Source organism: Triticum dicoccoides, chromosome 1B (genome assembly GCF_002162155.2).
Source record: "Triticum dicoccoides isolate Atlit2015 ecotype Zavitan chromosome 1B, WEW_v2.0, whole genome shotgun sequence".
NCBI lineage: Eukaryota > Viridiplantae > Streptophyta > Magnoliopsida > Poales > Poaceae > Triticum > Triticum dicoccoides.
This window is the reverse complement of record NC_041381.1, coordinates 489,321,042-489,336,755: the sequence shown is the minus strand read 5'-3', so window position 1 is coordinate 489,336,755 and position 15,714 is coordinate 489,321,042. Positions and strand designations below refer to the sequence as shown.

Below are 15,714 nucleotides of genomic sequence, written 5' to 3'. Positions count from 1 at the left end.
AGTGAAAGAAGAAGACATCCCTCAACCCTTACCTAACCACTTTACTCCAACTGAGATTGAAGCTTTTAAGATGATTGAGTTAGCTCGCATATAGAATAAGTATCTCACACGGGAGAATATTTTGCTGAAGGATCATATCGCCGGACTCAAGGGCATTATCCGCAAGTTGGAGGAGCTTTTACGCTCGATGTGCGATTATCCACCATCATCATCACCACCTCCATCACCTCCGAGGACATAATCACATGGGTATGGGCACTCCCCTTGGCAATTTCCAAGCTTGGGGGAGGTGCCCCGGTATCGTATCACCATCACACTCCTATCTTTACCGTTTTATTTAGTTCGATCCTTTTAGTAGTATCTTGATCTAGTAGATTGAAGTTTTAGTATCAAGTAGTTTTGAGTTTTGCTTTGTGATCTCTTTATGTAATCGAGTCCGTGAGCTATCTATAATAAAGATTAGTGTTGAGTCAAGGGCTTTGCTATCTTGCTATGATCTTGAGAAAGTAGAAAGAATAAAAGAGTTCATATTGATCTTATGGTTAGTGATGACTTCACACATAGAAAGTATGAGGCATAAAAGTTGTTGAGAGTTGATAAAAGTAGTTTTGGTCATCGTTGCAATTAATAGGAAGTAATAAGGAAAGAGAGGTTTCACATACAAATATATTATCTTGGACATCTTTTATGATTTTGAAGCACTCATTAAGTATGACATGCTAAAAGAGTTGATGTTGGACAAGGAATACAACGCAATGGTTTATGTTTTCTCACATCTCAGTTAAAGTATATTGTCATTGACCTTCCAAACATGTGGAGCTTGCCTTTCCCCCTCATGCTAGCCAAATTCCTTGCACCAAGTAGAGATACTACTTGTGCTTCCAAATATCCTTAAACCCAGTTTTGCCATGAGAGTCCACCATACCTACCTATGGGTTGAGTAAGATCCTTCAAGTAAGTTGTCATGTTGCAGGCTATAAAATATTGCCCTCTAAATATGTATGACTTATTAGTGCAGAGAAAATAAGCTTTATACGATCTTGTTGTGGAAGCAATAAAAGCGACGGACTACATAATAAATGTCCACATACAAGTGGCAATGTAAAGTGACGTTCTTTTGCATTAAGATTTCATGCATCCAACCCTAAACGCACATGACAATCTCTGCTTCCCTCTGTGAAGGGCCTATCTTTTACTTTATGTTTTTACTTTTTGCTTGAGTCAAGGTGATCTTCACCTTTTCCCTTTTTCATTTTATCCTTTGGCAAGCTCCTCATGTTTGAAAGATCATGATATATATATCCAATTGGATGTAAGTTAGCATGGATTATTATTGTTGACATCACCTAAAGGTGAATACATTGGGAGGCAACACAATAAGCCCCTATCTTTCTCTGTGTCCCGTTGAAACTCTATAACCACAAGTACCGCGTGAGTGTTAGAAATTGTAGAAGACTACATGATAGTTGAGTGTGTGGACTTGCTGAAAAGCTCTATTCTTGACTCTTTCTGATGTTATGATAAATTGCAATTGCTTCAGTGACTGAGATTACAATTTGCTAGCTCCCAATGAAGTTTCTGAACCATGCTTGATATTGTGAATTGATCGTTACTTGAGCACAAGAAATCATATGATAAAATATATTTATGTTGCTGTTATAAGAATGATCATGATGCCCTCATGTCCGTATTTTATTTTTATCGACACCTCTATCTCTAAACATGTGGACATATTTTTCGATTTCGGCTTCCGCTTGAGGACAAGCGAGGTCTAAGCTTGGGGGAGTTGATACGTCCATTCTGGATCATGCTTTTATATCAATATTTATTGCATTATGGGCTGTTATTACACATTATATATCAATACTTATGGCTATTCTCTCTTATTTTATAAGGTTTACCATGAAGAGGGGGAATGCCGACAGCTGGAATTCTGGCTGGAAAAGGAGCAAACATTGGAAACCTATTCTACACTGCTCCAAAAATCCTGAAACTCCACAGAACTTATTTCTGGAATTAATAAGAATTATTGAGCGGAAGAAACACCTGAGGGGGCCCACACCCTGGCTAAGAGGGTGGGGGGCGCGCCCACCCCTACTGGGCGCGCCCCCTGTCTCCTGGGGCCCCTGGTGGCCCTCCGGTGTCCATCTTCTGCTATGTGAAGGATTTTACCTTGGAAAAAATCATGGGCAAGCTTACGGTACGAAACTCCGCCGCCACGAGGCGGAACCTTGGCGGAACCAATCTAGAGCTCCGGCAGAGCTGTTCTGCCGGGGACACTTCCATCCAGGAGGGGGAAATCATCACCATCATCATCACCAACGATCCTCTCATCGAGAGGGGGTCAATCTCCATCAACATCTTCACCAACACCATGTCCTCTCAAAACCCTAGTTCATCTCTTGTATCCAATCTTGTATCCAAACCACAAATTCGTACCTGTGGTTGCTAGTAGTGTTGATTACTCCTTGTAGTTGATGCTAATTGGTTTACTTGGTGGAAGATCATATGTTTAGATCCTTAATGCATATTATTACTCCTCTGATTATGAACATGAATATGCTTTGTGAGTAGTTACGTTTGTTCCTGAGGACATGGGTGAAGTCTTGTTATTAGTAGTCATGTGAATTTGGTATTCTTTTGATATTTTGATGAGATGTATGTTGTCTTTCCTCTAGTGGTGTTATGTGAACGTCGACTACATGACACTTCACCATTATTTGGGCCTATAGGAAGGAATTGGGAAGTAATAAGTAGATGATGAGTTGCTAGAGTGACAGAAGCTTAAACCCTAGTTTATGCGTTGCTTCGTAAGGGGCTGATTTGGATCCATATGTTTAATGTTGTGGTTAGGTTTACCTTAATACTTCTTTTGTAGTTGCGGATGCTTGCAATAGGGGTTAATCATAAGTGGGATGCTTTTCCAAGTAAGGGCAGTACCCAAGTACCGGTCTACCCACATATCAAATTATCAAAGTACCGAACGCGAATCATATGAGCGTGATGAAAACTAGCTTGACGATGATTCCCATGTGTCCTTGGGAGCTCTTTTCTCATTATAAGAAATTGTCCAGGCTTATCCTTTGCTACAAAAAGGATTGGACCACCTTGCTGCATTTTATTTACTTTCATCGCTTGTTACTCGTTACAATTTATCTTATCACAAAACTATCTGTTACCTACAATTTCAGTGCTTGCTGAGAAAACCTTACTGAAAACCGCTTATCATTTCCTTCTGCTCCTCGTTGGGTTCGACACTCTTACTTATCGAAAGGCTACGATAGATCCCCTACACTTGTGGGTCATCACACGCATGGGAAGGCTACAAAGAAAAACATTGTCATCAAGTTGCATATCCGGCAAAATGGCCAACACATATAACAACTTACTTGCTCGGTGATCTGCGCGCCATTTGGCCACCGACCGATTAGTTGCTTCAAATAGCCATAATATTTGGACACGACCTCTTGGATGATGTGTCATTAGTGGTTGAGCGACTTTACCCCACGTTTGCAGATTAGTTCATTGGCATAGGGCTCGAAATGCTTGCAGTCATGGAACCAAGTATGATTGTTGGCCCAAAATATTGTGCCCTTCTGCTCCGTGACATTGATTAGATCGATGCTAGTGGACAACCATGAATCACACCACAACTCGTCCACTCTCATGTTGAAGCTTTCTCATCTATCCTTCTTCTTTGAATCGACATCAAATTTATCTGGATCAAGGTCATCGTCGCCGTCCTTCTCATGTTCCTGTTGACCAGTGTATGAACTAGGCTGATGGGTGCATGTGCCCGGCTATGTACACGGCTACGTGTACATGCTGAACTAGGTGTATGCGCGTGAATGCATGGACTTCGAGTTATCTAGCTACCCATCCTCGTAGCAGCCTCCGCCTCCATCAAGGATCATCTCAAACATCTGCCTATTTGCGTCGTCGTACGCTGGCTCACCCGATTGGGACATACCAACGAACTAAGAGTGGGCACCGAGCTGCTCCACGCCCGGCGTCCACCGTCTAGATAAGTTACGACGATTCAGATGTTGGAAATATGCCCTAGAGGCAATAATAAATTAGTTATTATTATATATATTTCCTTGTTCATGATAATCGTTTATTATCCATGCTATAATTGTATTGAAAGGAAACTCAGATACATGTGTGGGTACATAGACAACACCATGTCCCTAGTAAGCCTCTAGTTGACTAGCTCGTTGATCAATAGATGGTTACGGTTTCCTGACCATGGACATTGGATGTCGTTGATAACGGGATCACATCATTAGGAGAATGATGTGATGGACAAGACCCAATCCTAAGCCTAGCACAAAGATCGTAGTTCGTATGCTAAAGCTTTTCTAATGTCAAGTATCATTTCCTTAGACCATGAGATTGTGCAACTCCCGGATACCGTAGGAATGCTTTGGGTGCACCAAATGTCACAACATAACTAGGTGGCTATAAAGGTGCACTACGGGTGTCTCCGAAAGTGTCTGTTGGGTTGGCACGAATCGAGACTGGGATTTGTCACTCCGTGTAAACGGAGAGGTATCTCTGGGCCCACTCGGTAGGACATCATCATAATGTGCACAATGTGACCAAGGGGTTGATCATGGGATGATGTGTTAAGGAATGAGTAAAGAGACTTGCCGGTAACGAGATTGAACAAGGTATCGGCATACTGACGATCGAATCTCGGGCAAGTACAATACCGCTAGACAAAGGGAATTGTATGCGGGATTGATCGAATCCTTGACATCATTGTTCATCCGATGAGATCATCATGGAACATGTGGGAGCCAACATGGGTATCCAGATCCCGCTGTTGGTTATGGACCGGAGAACGTCTCGGTCATGTCTGCATGGTTCCCGAACCCGTAGGGTCTACACACTTAAGGTTTGATGACGCTAGGGTTATAAAGGAAGTTTGTATGTGGTTACTGAATGTTGTTCGGAGTCCCGGATGAGATCCTGGACGTCACGAGGAGTTCCGGAATGGTTCGGAGGTAAAAATTTATATATGGGAAGTCCTCTTTTGGTCACCGGAAAAGTTTTGGGTTTTATCAGTAACGTACCGGGACCACCGGGAGGGTCCCGGGGGTCCACCAAGTGGGGCCACCATCCCCGGAGGGCAGCATGGGCCAAGTGTGGGAGGGGGCCAGCCCCAGGTGGGCTGGTGCTCCCCCCACAAGGGCCCCAGGCGCCTAGGGTTTGGGGAGGGGGCACACCCACCTAACTTGGGGGGCAAGTTTCCCCTCTCCCCCCCCTTGGCCGCCCCCCAGATGGGATCTTGGGCTGGCCGCCGCCCCTAGGGTGGAACCCTAGGTGGGGGCGCAGCCCCCCTCTCCCCCTATATATAGTGGAGGCAAAGGGGCAGCCCAACACAGGAAGTTCTTCTCCTGTTGGCGCAGCCCTACCTCTCTTTCTCCTCATATCTCGCGGTGCTTGGCGAAGCCCTGCATGATTACCACGCTCCTCCACCACCACCATGCTGTTGTGCTACTGCTGGACGGAGTCTTCCTCAACCTATCCCTCTCTCCTTGCTGGATCAAGGCATGGGAGACGTCACCGGGCTGTACATGTGTTGAACACGGAGGTGCCGTCCATTCGGCACTAGGATCTCCGGTGATTTGGATCACAACGAGTACGACTCCTTCAACCCCGTTCTCTTGAACGCTTCCGCTTAGCGATCTACAAGGGTATGTAGATGCACTTTCCTTCCCCTCGTTGCTGGTTTCTCCATAGATAGATCTTGGTGACACGTAGGAAAATTTTGAATTTCTGCTACGTTCCCCAACAGTGGCATCATGAGCTAGGTCTATTGCATAGATTCTTTGCACGAGTAGAACACAAAGTAGTTGTGGGCGTTGATTTTGTTCAATATGCTTACCGTTACTAGTCCAATCTTGTTTCGACGGTATTGTGGGATGAAGCGGCCCGGACCGACCTTACACGTACACTTACGTGAGACAGGTTCCACCAACTGACATGCACTTGGTGCATAAGGTGGCTAGCGGGTGCCAGTCTCTCCCACTTTAGTCAGAACGGATTCGATGAAAAGGGTCCTTATGAAGGGTAAATAGCAATTGGAATATCACGTTGTGGTTTTGCGTAGGTAAGAAACGTTCTTGCTAGAAACCCATAGCAGCCACGTAAAACATGCAAACAACAATTAGAGGACGTCTAACTTGTTTTTGCAGGGTATGCTATGTGATGTGATATGGCCAAGAAGAATGTGATGAATGATATGTGATGTATGAGATTGATCATGTTCTATTAATAGGAATCACGACTTGCATGTCGATGAGTATGACAACCGGCAGGAGCCATAGGAGTTGTCTTAATTTATTGTATGACCTGCATGTCATTGAACAAACGCCTTGTAATTACTTTACTTTATTGCTAACCGGTAGCCATAGTAGTAGAAGTAATAAGTTGGCGACACAACTTCATGGAGACACGATGATGGAGATCATGATGATGGAGATCATGGTGTCATGCCGATGACGATGATGATCATGGAGCCCCAAAGATGGAGATCAAAAGGAGCAAAATGATATTGGCCATATCATGTCACTATTTGATTGCATGTGATGTTTATCATGTTTATACATCTTATTTTCTTAGAACGACGGTAGTAAATAAGATGATCCCTCATTAAAATTTCAAGAAAGTGTTCCCCCTAACTGCGCACCATTGCGAAAGTTCATCGTTTCGAAGCACCACGTGATGATTGGGTATGATAGATTCTAACGTTCACATACAACGGGTGTAAGCCAGATTTACACACGCGAAACACTTAGGTTAACTTGATGAGCCTAGCATGTACAGACATGGCCTCGGAACACAAGAGACCGAAAGGTCGAGCATGAGTCGTATGGAGGATATGATCAACATGAAGATGTTCACCGATGATGACTAGTCCGTCTCACGTGATGATCGGACACGGCCTAGTTGACTCGGATCATGTAATCACTTAGATGACTAGAGGGATGTCTATCTGAGTGGGAGTTCATTAGATGAACTTAATTATCCTGAACATAGTCAAAAGCCCTTTGCAAATTATGTCATAGCTCGCGCTTTAGTTCTACTGTTTTAGATATGTTCCTGGAGAAAATATAGTTGAAAGTTGACAGTAGCGATTATGCGATCAATAGAAAGCTTATGTCCTTAATGCACCGCTCAGTGTGCACAACCTCAAATGTCGTCTGTGGATGTTGCGAACATCAGACATACACGTTTTGATAACTACGTGATAGTTCAGTTAAACGGTTTAGAGTTGAGGCACCAAAGACGTTTTCGAAACATCGCGGAACATATGAGATGTTTCGAGGGCTGAAATTGGGATTTCAGGCTCGTGCCCACGTCAAGAGGTATAAGACCTCCGACAATTTTCTTAGCCTGCAAACTAAGGGAGAAAAGCTCGATCGTTGAGCTTGTGCTTAGATTTTCTGAGTGCAACAATCACTTGAATCGAGTGGGAGTTGATCTTCCAGATGAGATAGTGATGTTTCTCCAAAGTCATTGCCACCAAGCTGCTAGAGCTTCGTGATGAACTATAACATATCAAGGATAGATATGATAATCCTTGAGGTATTCACGATGTTTGACACCGCGAAAGTAGAAATCAAGAAGGAGCATCAATTGTTGATGGTTGGTGAAACCACTAGTTTCAACAAGGGCAAGAAGGGATACTTCATGAAACGGCAAATCAGCTGCTGCTCCACTGAAGAAACCCAAGGTTGAACCTAAACCCGAGACTAAGTGCTTCTGTAATAAGGGGAACAGCCACTGGAGCAGGATTACACTAGATACTTGGTAGATAAGAAGGTTGGCAAGGTCGATAGAAGTATATTGGATATACATTATGTTAATGTGTACTTTACTAGTACTCCTAGTAGCACCAGGGTATTAGATACCGGTTCGGTTGCTAAGTGTTAGTAACTCGAAATAAAAGCTACGGAATAAACGGAGACTAGCTCAAGGTGAGCTTACGATATGTGTTGGAAGTGTTTTCAAGGTTGATGTGATCAAGCATCGCACGCTCCCTCTACCATCGAGATTGGTGTTAAAATAATTGTTATTTGGTGTTTGCGTTGAGCACAGACATGATTGGATTATGTCTATCGCAATACGGTTATTCATTTAAGGAGAATAATGGTTACTCTGTTTATTTGAATAATACCTTCAAGGTATTGCACCTAAAAGGAATGGTTTATTGAATCTCGATCATAGTGATACACATTTTCATGCCAAAAGATATAAGATAGTAATGATAGTACCACTTACTTGTGGCACTGCCATGTAAGTCATATTGGTGTAAAACGCATGAAGAAGCTTCGTGTTGATGGATCTTTGGACTCACTCGTTTTTGAAAAGTTTGAGACATGCGAACCATGTCTATTGGTGTATACGCATGAAGAAACTCCATGCAGATGGATCGTTTGGACTCACTTGATTTTGAATCACTTGAGATATGCAAATCATACCACATGGGCAAGATGACTGAAAAGCCTCGGTTTCAGTAAGATGGAACAAGATAGGAACTTGTTGGAAATAACACATTTTGATGTGTGCAGTCCAATGAGTGCTGAGGCATGCAGTGAATATCGTTATGTTCTTACTTCACAGATGATTCGAGTAGATGTTGAGTATATTTACTTGATGAAACACAAGTCTGAATTATTGAATGGTTCAAGTAATTTCAGAGTGAAGTTAAAGATCATCGTGACAAGAGGATAAAATGTCTATGATATGATCATAGAGATGAGTATCTGAGTTACGAGCTTTGGCACGCAATTAAGACATTATGGAAATTGTTTCAAAAAATTAATACCGCCTGGAACACCATACTGCGATGGTGTGTCCGAACATCATAGTTGCACCCTATTGGATATGGTGCGTACCATGATGTCTCTTATCAAATTACCACTATCGTTCATGGGTTAGGCATTAGAGACAACCGCACTCACTTTAATAGGGCACCACGTAATTCCGTTGAGACGACACCATTTGAACTATGGTTTGGAGAAACCTAAGTTGTCGTCTCTTAAAAGTTTGGGGTTGCGACGCTTATGTGAAAAAGTTTCAAGTTGATGAGCTCGAACCCAAAGCGGATAAAAATGCATCTTCATAGGACACCCAAAACAGTTGGGTCTACCTCCTATCTCAGATCCGGAAGCAAAAGTAATTGTTTCTAGAAACGGGTCCTTTCTCGAGGAAAAGTTTCTCTCGAAAGAATTGAGTGGGAGGATGGTGGAGACTTGATGAGGTTATTGAACCATCACTTCAACCGGTGTGTAGCAGGGCACAGGAAGTTGTTCATGTGGCACCTACACCAATTGAAGCGGAAGCTGATGATAGTGATCATGATGCTTTGGATCAAGTCACTACCGAACCTCGTAGGTCAACAAGGATGCGTACTACTTCAGAGTGGTACGCAATCCTGTCTGAGAGGTCATGTTGCTAGACAACAATGAACCTACGAGCTATGGAGAAGCGATGGTGGGCCCGGAATCTGACGAATGACTCGAGGCCATAAAATCCGAGAGAGGATCCATGACTTTGGAAGAAATACTTGATGGTCGTAAGGCCATTGGGTAAAGATGGATTTTGAAAGGAAGACAGACAATGATGGTAAGTATCACCATTAAGAAAGCTCGACTTGTCGTTAAAGATGTTTTCCGACAAGTTCAAGGAGTTGACTACGGTGATGCTTTCTCACTCATAGCGATGCTAAGAGTCTGTTGGAATTGGATTAGCAGTTACTGCATTATTTATGAAATCTTGCATATAGGATGTCAAAACATCGTTTCCTTGACTGTTTTCTTGAGGAAAGATTGTATGTGATACAACCAGAAGGTTTTTGACAATCCTGAAAGACGCTAACAAGTATGCAAAGATCCAGCAATCCTTCTAAGGACTGGAGTAAGCATCTCGGAGTTGGAATGTACGCTTAGATGAGATGATCAAAGATTTTGGGTCTATACAAAGTTTATGAGAAACTTGTATTTCCAAAGAAGTGAGTGGGAGCACTATAGAATTTCTGATGAGTATATGTTGTTGACATATTGTTGATCAGAAATGATATAGAATTTCTGGAAAGCATATAGGGTTATTTGAAAAGTGTTTTTCAATCGAAAACCTGGATTAAGTTGCTTGAACATTGAGCATCAAGATCTATGAGGATAGATCAAAAACCGCTCAATGGTACTTTCAAATGAGCACATACCTTGACATGATCTTGAAGGTGTTCAAGATGGATCAGTCAAAGAAGGAGTTCTTGACCGAGTAGTAAGGTATGAAGTTAAGAGTTAAAGCTCGACCCCGGCAGAAGAGAGAGAAATGACGAAGGTCGTCCCCTATGCTTCAGACATAGGCTCTATAGTATGCTATGATGTGTACCGCATCGGAAGTGTGCCTTGCCATGAGTCAGTCAAGCGGTACAAGAATGATCCAGGAACAATCATTGGACAGCGGTCAAAATTATCCTTAGAGGAATAAGGAAATGTTTCTCGATTATGGAGGTGATAAAGAGTTCGGCATAGAGGGTTATGTCGATGCAAGCTTTAACACCTATCCGAATGACTCTGAGTAGCAAACCGGATAGTATAGTGGAGCAACCATTTGGAATAGCTCCAAGTGGAGCGTGGAAGCAGCATTTACAATATGACCTAGAGATTTGCGAAGTACATACGGATCTGAATGTTGCAGACCCGTTGACTAAAACCTCTCTCACAAGCAAAACATGATCAAACCCCAGAACTCATTGAGTCTTAATCACATGGTGATGTGAACTAGTTTAGTGACACTAGTAAACTCTTTGGATGTTGGTCACATGGCGATGTGACCTATCAGTGTTAATCCCATGGCGATGTGAACTAGATTATTGACTCTAGTGCAAGTGGGAGACTGTTGGAAATATGCCTAGAGGCAATAATAAATTAGTTATTATTATATATATATTTCCTTGTTCATGATAATCGTTTATTATCCATGCTATAATTGTATTGAAAGGAAACTCAGATACATGTGTGGGTACATAGACAACACCATGTCCCTAGTAAGCCTCTAGTTGACTAGCTCGTTGATCAATAGATGGTTACGGTTTCCTGACCATGGACATTGGATGTCGTTGATAAAGGGATCACATCATTAGGAGAATGATGTGATGGACAAGACCCAATCCTAAGCCTAGCACAAAGATCGTAGTTCGTATGCTAAAGCTTTTCTAATGTCAAGTATCATTTCCTTAGACCATGAGATTGTGCAACTCCCGGATACCGTAGGAATGCTTTGGGTGCACCAAACGTCACAACGTAACTGGGTGGCTATAAAGGTGCACTACAGGTGTCTCCGAAATTGTCTGTTGGGTTGGCACGAATCGACACTGGGATTTGTCACTCCGTGTAAACCACTACTAGAAAAACCCCTACTAATGGCGCACCTAATATGGCCATTAATGGCGCATCAGTGGTGCGCCATTACTAGCACGCCATTAGTAATTTTTACTAATGGCGCACCATTGGTGCGCCATTAGTATCTGGTATACTAATGGCGCACCACTGGTGCGCCATTAGTATAGGCCAGGGTGCGCCATTAGTATGCCTCCCAGGGGCCATGTATACCCAGGTGCTTTGGCATACTAATGGCGCACTACAAGGGGATGCGCCATTAGTAACCGCGGCATACTAATGGCGCACTGTCCCGTGATGCGCCATTAGTATGCTTTGTCATACTAATGGCGCACTGTCATGTGATGCGCCATTAGTATGAATATTAGGTTTTTTTATTTTTTATTTTCTAACTGCTACAACACAAATGTGCTCTGCTTCAACACATTGGAAACTGAGTTCTGACTGCTACAAATTCAGTTTTCAGATACCAGCAATCAGGAGCCTACATGGTACCATTTTGTTATCCTAGCAAGAACAGCATGAGCCAAACAAGTAAATGGAAAACATGTTTCCTCAACAAGCAAAAAGGGAAAATGCAATTTATGGCACATAGATGTTGATCCACTGACATTCATAAATTTCAGAAGAGAAAACAGCAGGCATTGCCCATGCAGTATTTACTGCTAACCAGGGAGAAGAGGTACTTATTTTCACTCCCAACAACAAGCAGGAAAACGTCTACATCGATGCACTCGGACGAAGAAAGTGCAGCATACATATACTCCCTCTGTAAACTTTTATAAGAGCGTTTAGAATTTTAGGAGACAACCGACAAATGGCGAATTAGACCATTTTACCCTTGATTTGAATTCGCGTCGTCTTCCTCCTCCAGGAGCTCGCGCCGTCCCCATCCCCCAGGAGCTCGCGCTGTCCCCTTCCCCCAGGAGCTCGCGCCGTCCCCATCCCCCAGGAGCTCGCGCCGTCCCCATCCTCCAGGAGCTCGCGTCGTCCCCATCGTCAGGAGCTCGTGCCATCGTCGTCAGAATTTTACTGTAAATTCTGCAAACAGACTGGAGTATCAGTACAAGGATCAGTTAGATTCGGCATAGATTCAGTTAAATGCATTGGTTCAGATAAATGCATAATCACACATGAGATGCTGCACTTGTTTGTCAAAATACAGAGTATTGTACTCCTACTGCACAGTACTCCTTGTCGAAACATTACTCATTTGCAAACAGTGAGAAGTAAACATGGAGTAAACATTTACAATTTCTCATTTGCAAACAGTGACAAGTAAACATGGAGTAGTTACTTGTAAATACAACATTTGTAATTTAAAGAAGAATTGTCACTTGTCTGCACAGTATCACTTGTGTGTCAAGAAACATCACTATGAAATGGATTATATCAAAATACAAATCTGTCAAATGAGTACAGTAGCAGATTGACCAAATGAGTACCAGTACATTGTTTTAATTTTGTTTAATGCATTCTGGATCCTAGAGTTGAATGATCTGTATTTCTGCAACCGGACCATATTAATAAGAAATTTACTCATTGACATATCTGTATTTTGTTTGTTGCAACCAATCTAAACATTATTGTAGTTAAATGCTAATCAAATGAAGGAGCATTTTGTCTCTACAGCTAGAATCTTACAGAGTACAAATGCAGAAGTTTCAGTTAAATTTACATGGAAGTTTCAGTTACTACTACTCTTGCATTATCTAGATGGCATTACTACTACTAAATGCAGGTGTACATTGCAGAAGATACGTTGTTTCAGGGTTAAGCAACCTAGAGATAAGATCTATGGTTTGTTTGTTTTTCCCTTTTTGGAGTATTAAACTTGCTTTTTTCAAAAATTTCAGAGTAATTATGGTGCAATAGGACAAGCAGCAACACTTATTGAGGCAGAACAAGAGGACAAGTTTGGTCGCAGCCAGCACTGCCTCGTCACCGCCGCGCGAGATTGGTCGCCACCCCCTCAGCTTGGTCCTGGCCATGCCCAGCCCACCTGGCTCGTCGCTGCCGCACGCAGCACGTTGTCTCCAGGCAGGTTCTCCTCGCCTCGCCCCTTGCACAACAACAGAAATTACTCCATGAGATGCTGCACTTGTCTATCTATGCATTATTTACAGAATTTACAGGAGAATTCACTATGGGATGCTGCACTTGTCTGTCAAAATACAGACTATTGTACTCCTACTGCACAATACTCCTTGTCTAAATGGATCAACTGCGACTGTCACAACATGAGTCTCTACAAAAGTATGAGTACAACATTCACAAGTTTCATTTCTACAGTATGCAACATTTGTAAGAGCATTGTACTCCTACTGATTGTGGGTCAGGAACATCATATATAGCACTGTTCTGTATTAAAATTACCAGTTAGCAGAATTTACACTCAGCAAACTTCTGTATGAATTCTTTATAAATAAAAGGAGTACTATAAAGGTGCATTTTGTCTCTACAACAGCATTACTATGAATCTTTGCAGCAGCATCTAATGATACCCCATATAAATTTATTATCGAGAGTTCAAACATCTGCATATATGATGTTTTAGCTTATGAACTTAACCAGTTCTGAACCATATAAACTAAAGATTGTGTCATTTGATGGACTTGTTCATGCAGATATAAGCAAGAGAAGCAGCAACACAATGGCAGCAGCAGTCGCTCAATCAAGTACTCCATCAACAAATTAGCAGCAATAGCTCAAGCAAGTACTCCAGCAACAAACACAGCAGCAGCAGTAGCTCAAGCAACAACAGCAACAGCAACACGAAGATGTTGAACCTTGACCTGAATTGTTCTCCACCAGAAGAGGATGAACCTGGACCTCAAGCAAGTACTCCACCTTCACGAGAAGAAGTTGACATGGAACTCCAAGAAGACGTTGACATGGAACTCCAAGAAGAAGTTGACATGGAACTCCAAGAAGAAGAAGCAGTGCATGGTCAAGCAGCAGGTACTCCTGCTAGCCACTCAAGGCATTGACTAGTGTGGAAAGGCTTGTACTCCATGTTCGTAGTGAAAAGGCATTGACTAGTGTGGAAAGGCTTGTGAAATTATGGAAGTTTCTGAATTTATATGAAGTTTCTGAATTTTATATTAAGTTTATGAAATTATGATAGTTTCTGAATTTAATATGGAAGTTTATGAAATTAGGAGACTCCTAGTCCTAGACTACAAGTCATACTCCTAGTCCTAGTCCTACAAGCACTAAACTTGAAATTTAATCTTGCAAACAAAATTTTAACAAGTTTTCTGTCAAATTCTACACAAGAATTTTTGACAAGTTTTTTGTCAAATTTTGATCAAATCTCGCAAAACAAATGTTTAATGTGCTTGAAACATTATGCTTGCCATTACATCCAACTAACCCAGTCTGGCTTTTGAGATTATTTCAACACTAAGATCCACAACTGTTTGGCATGGGATTCTTTTGCCAATTTATAGTGAAACTTAGCAACTTTATACTCCTAGAAACAGTTTGATGCTGGGCTGAGCAGCAGATCCACAAGAGAAACAGTTTGATGTGAGTATTATTCCAGTTAAGCAGCTGAACCACAACTCCTAGAAAGTTTGCAAATGTAAGTAAGAGTACTCTAGTTAATCATGGAGTAGTACAAACATCCTGAACTAGTCAGCTATAGAAACACTCAGTTGAAATCAAGATACCATTGCATCCTAATCTAAACATGTGCACTGAATTTTTAGAAGTACACCTTGCCATTTGCAGTGAACATCTACACCTTGCATCCTACTCTGAACATGTGCACTGAACATGTCACACAGTAATGTAAATCCTGAAACTATACCATCTCTGTAATGTGCACTGAACATCCTACTCTGAACATGTGCACTGAACATGAGCACAGCTTGCCGTGGCAGAGAGATAAAACTATAAAGCCACAGATGAGAAATATAGAGACTAGAGAAGCTCGTGCACCTTGCCATCTCTGTTGTACAGGTAGCCCAGCAGCTCCGCGTGGTCGTCAGCCCGCAGCGCCTGCCTGAGCAAGACGTGAACGGAGTCTGCACTGGTTGCACCATGGGCAGCAACTCCCAGGCGACGCCACCTGCCGCCTTGGCGAGCGGATCCAGGGACGCGAGCTTCTCCACCATGGACGTCGTCGAGCAGGACACCATCCTACTTCACGTGCCCGCGTTGGCCTTGTCGGGGCGGCGTCGAGGGCGGCGGGGCGACGGTGGTGTCAGGGCGGCGTCGAGGGCGGCGGGGCGACGGTGGTGTCGGGGCGGCGCTGGGGCAGCGGGGCGACGGTGGCGTCGGGGCGGCGTCG

At 42.8% G+C, this 15,714-nt stretch overlaps 1 long non-coding RNA gene across 1 annotated transcript; it reads right to left on the bottom strand.

The window, feature by feature from the left end:
* Nucleotides 1–12,448: 12,448 nt before the first annotated feature.
* LOC119343440 lies at nt 12,449–15,384 on the bottom strand. The gene is made up of 3 exons (XR_005166099.1): nt 15,363–15,384; nt 14,213–14,267; nt 12,449–13,479 (listed from the first exon to the last, which is right to left on the bottom strand). It is a non-coding gene; the product is annotated as an uncharacterized LOC119343440 (long non-coding RNA).
* Between the last annotated feature and the right edge of the window lie 330 nt (nt 15,385–15,714).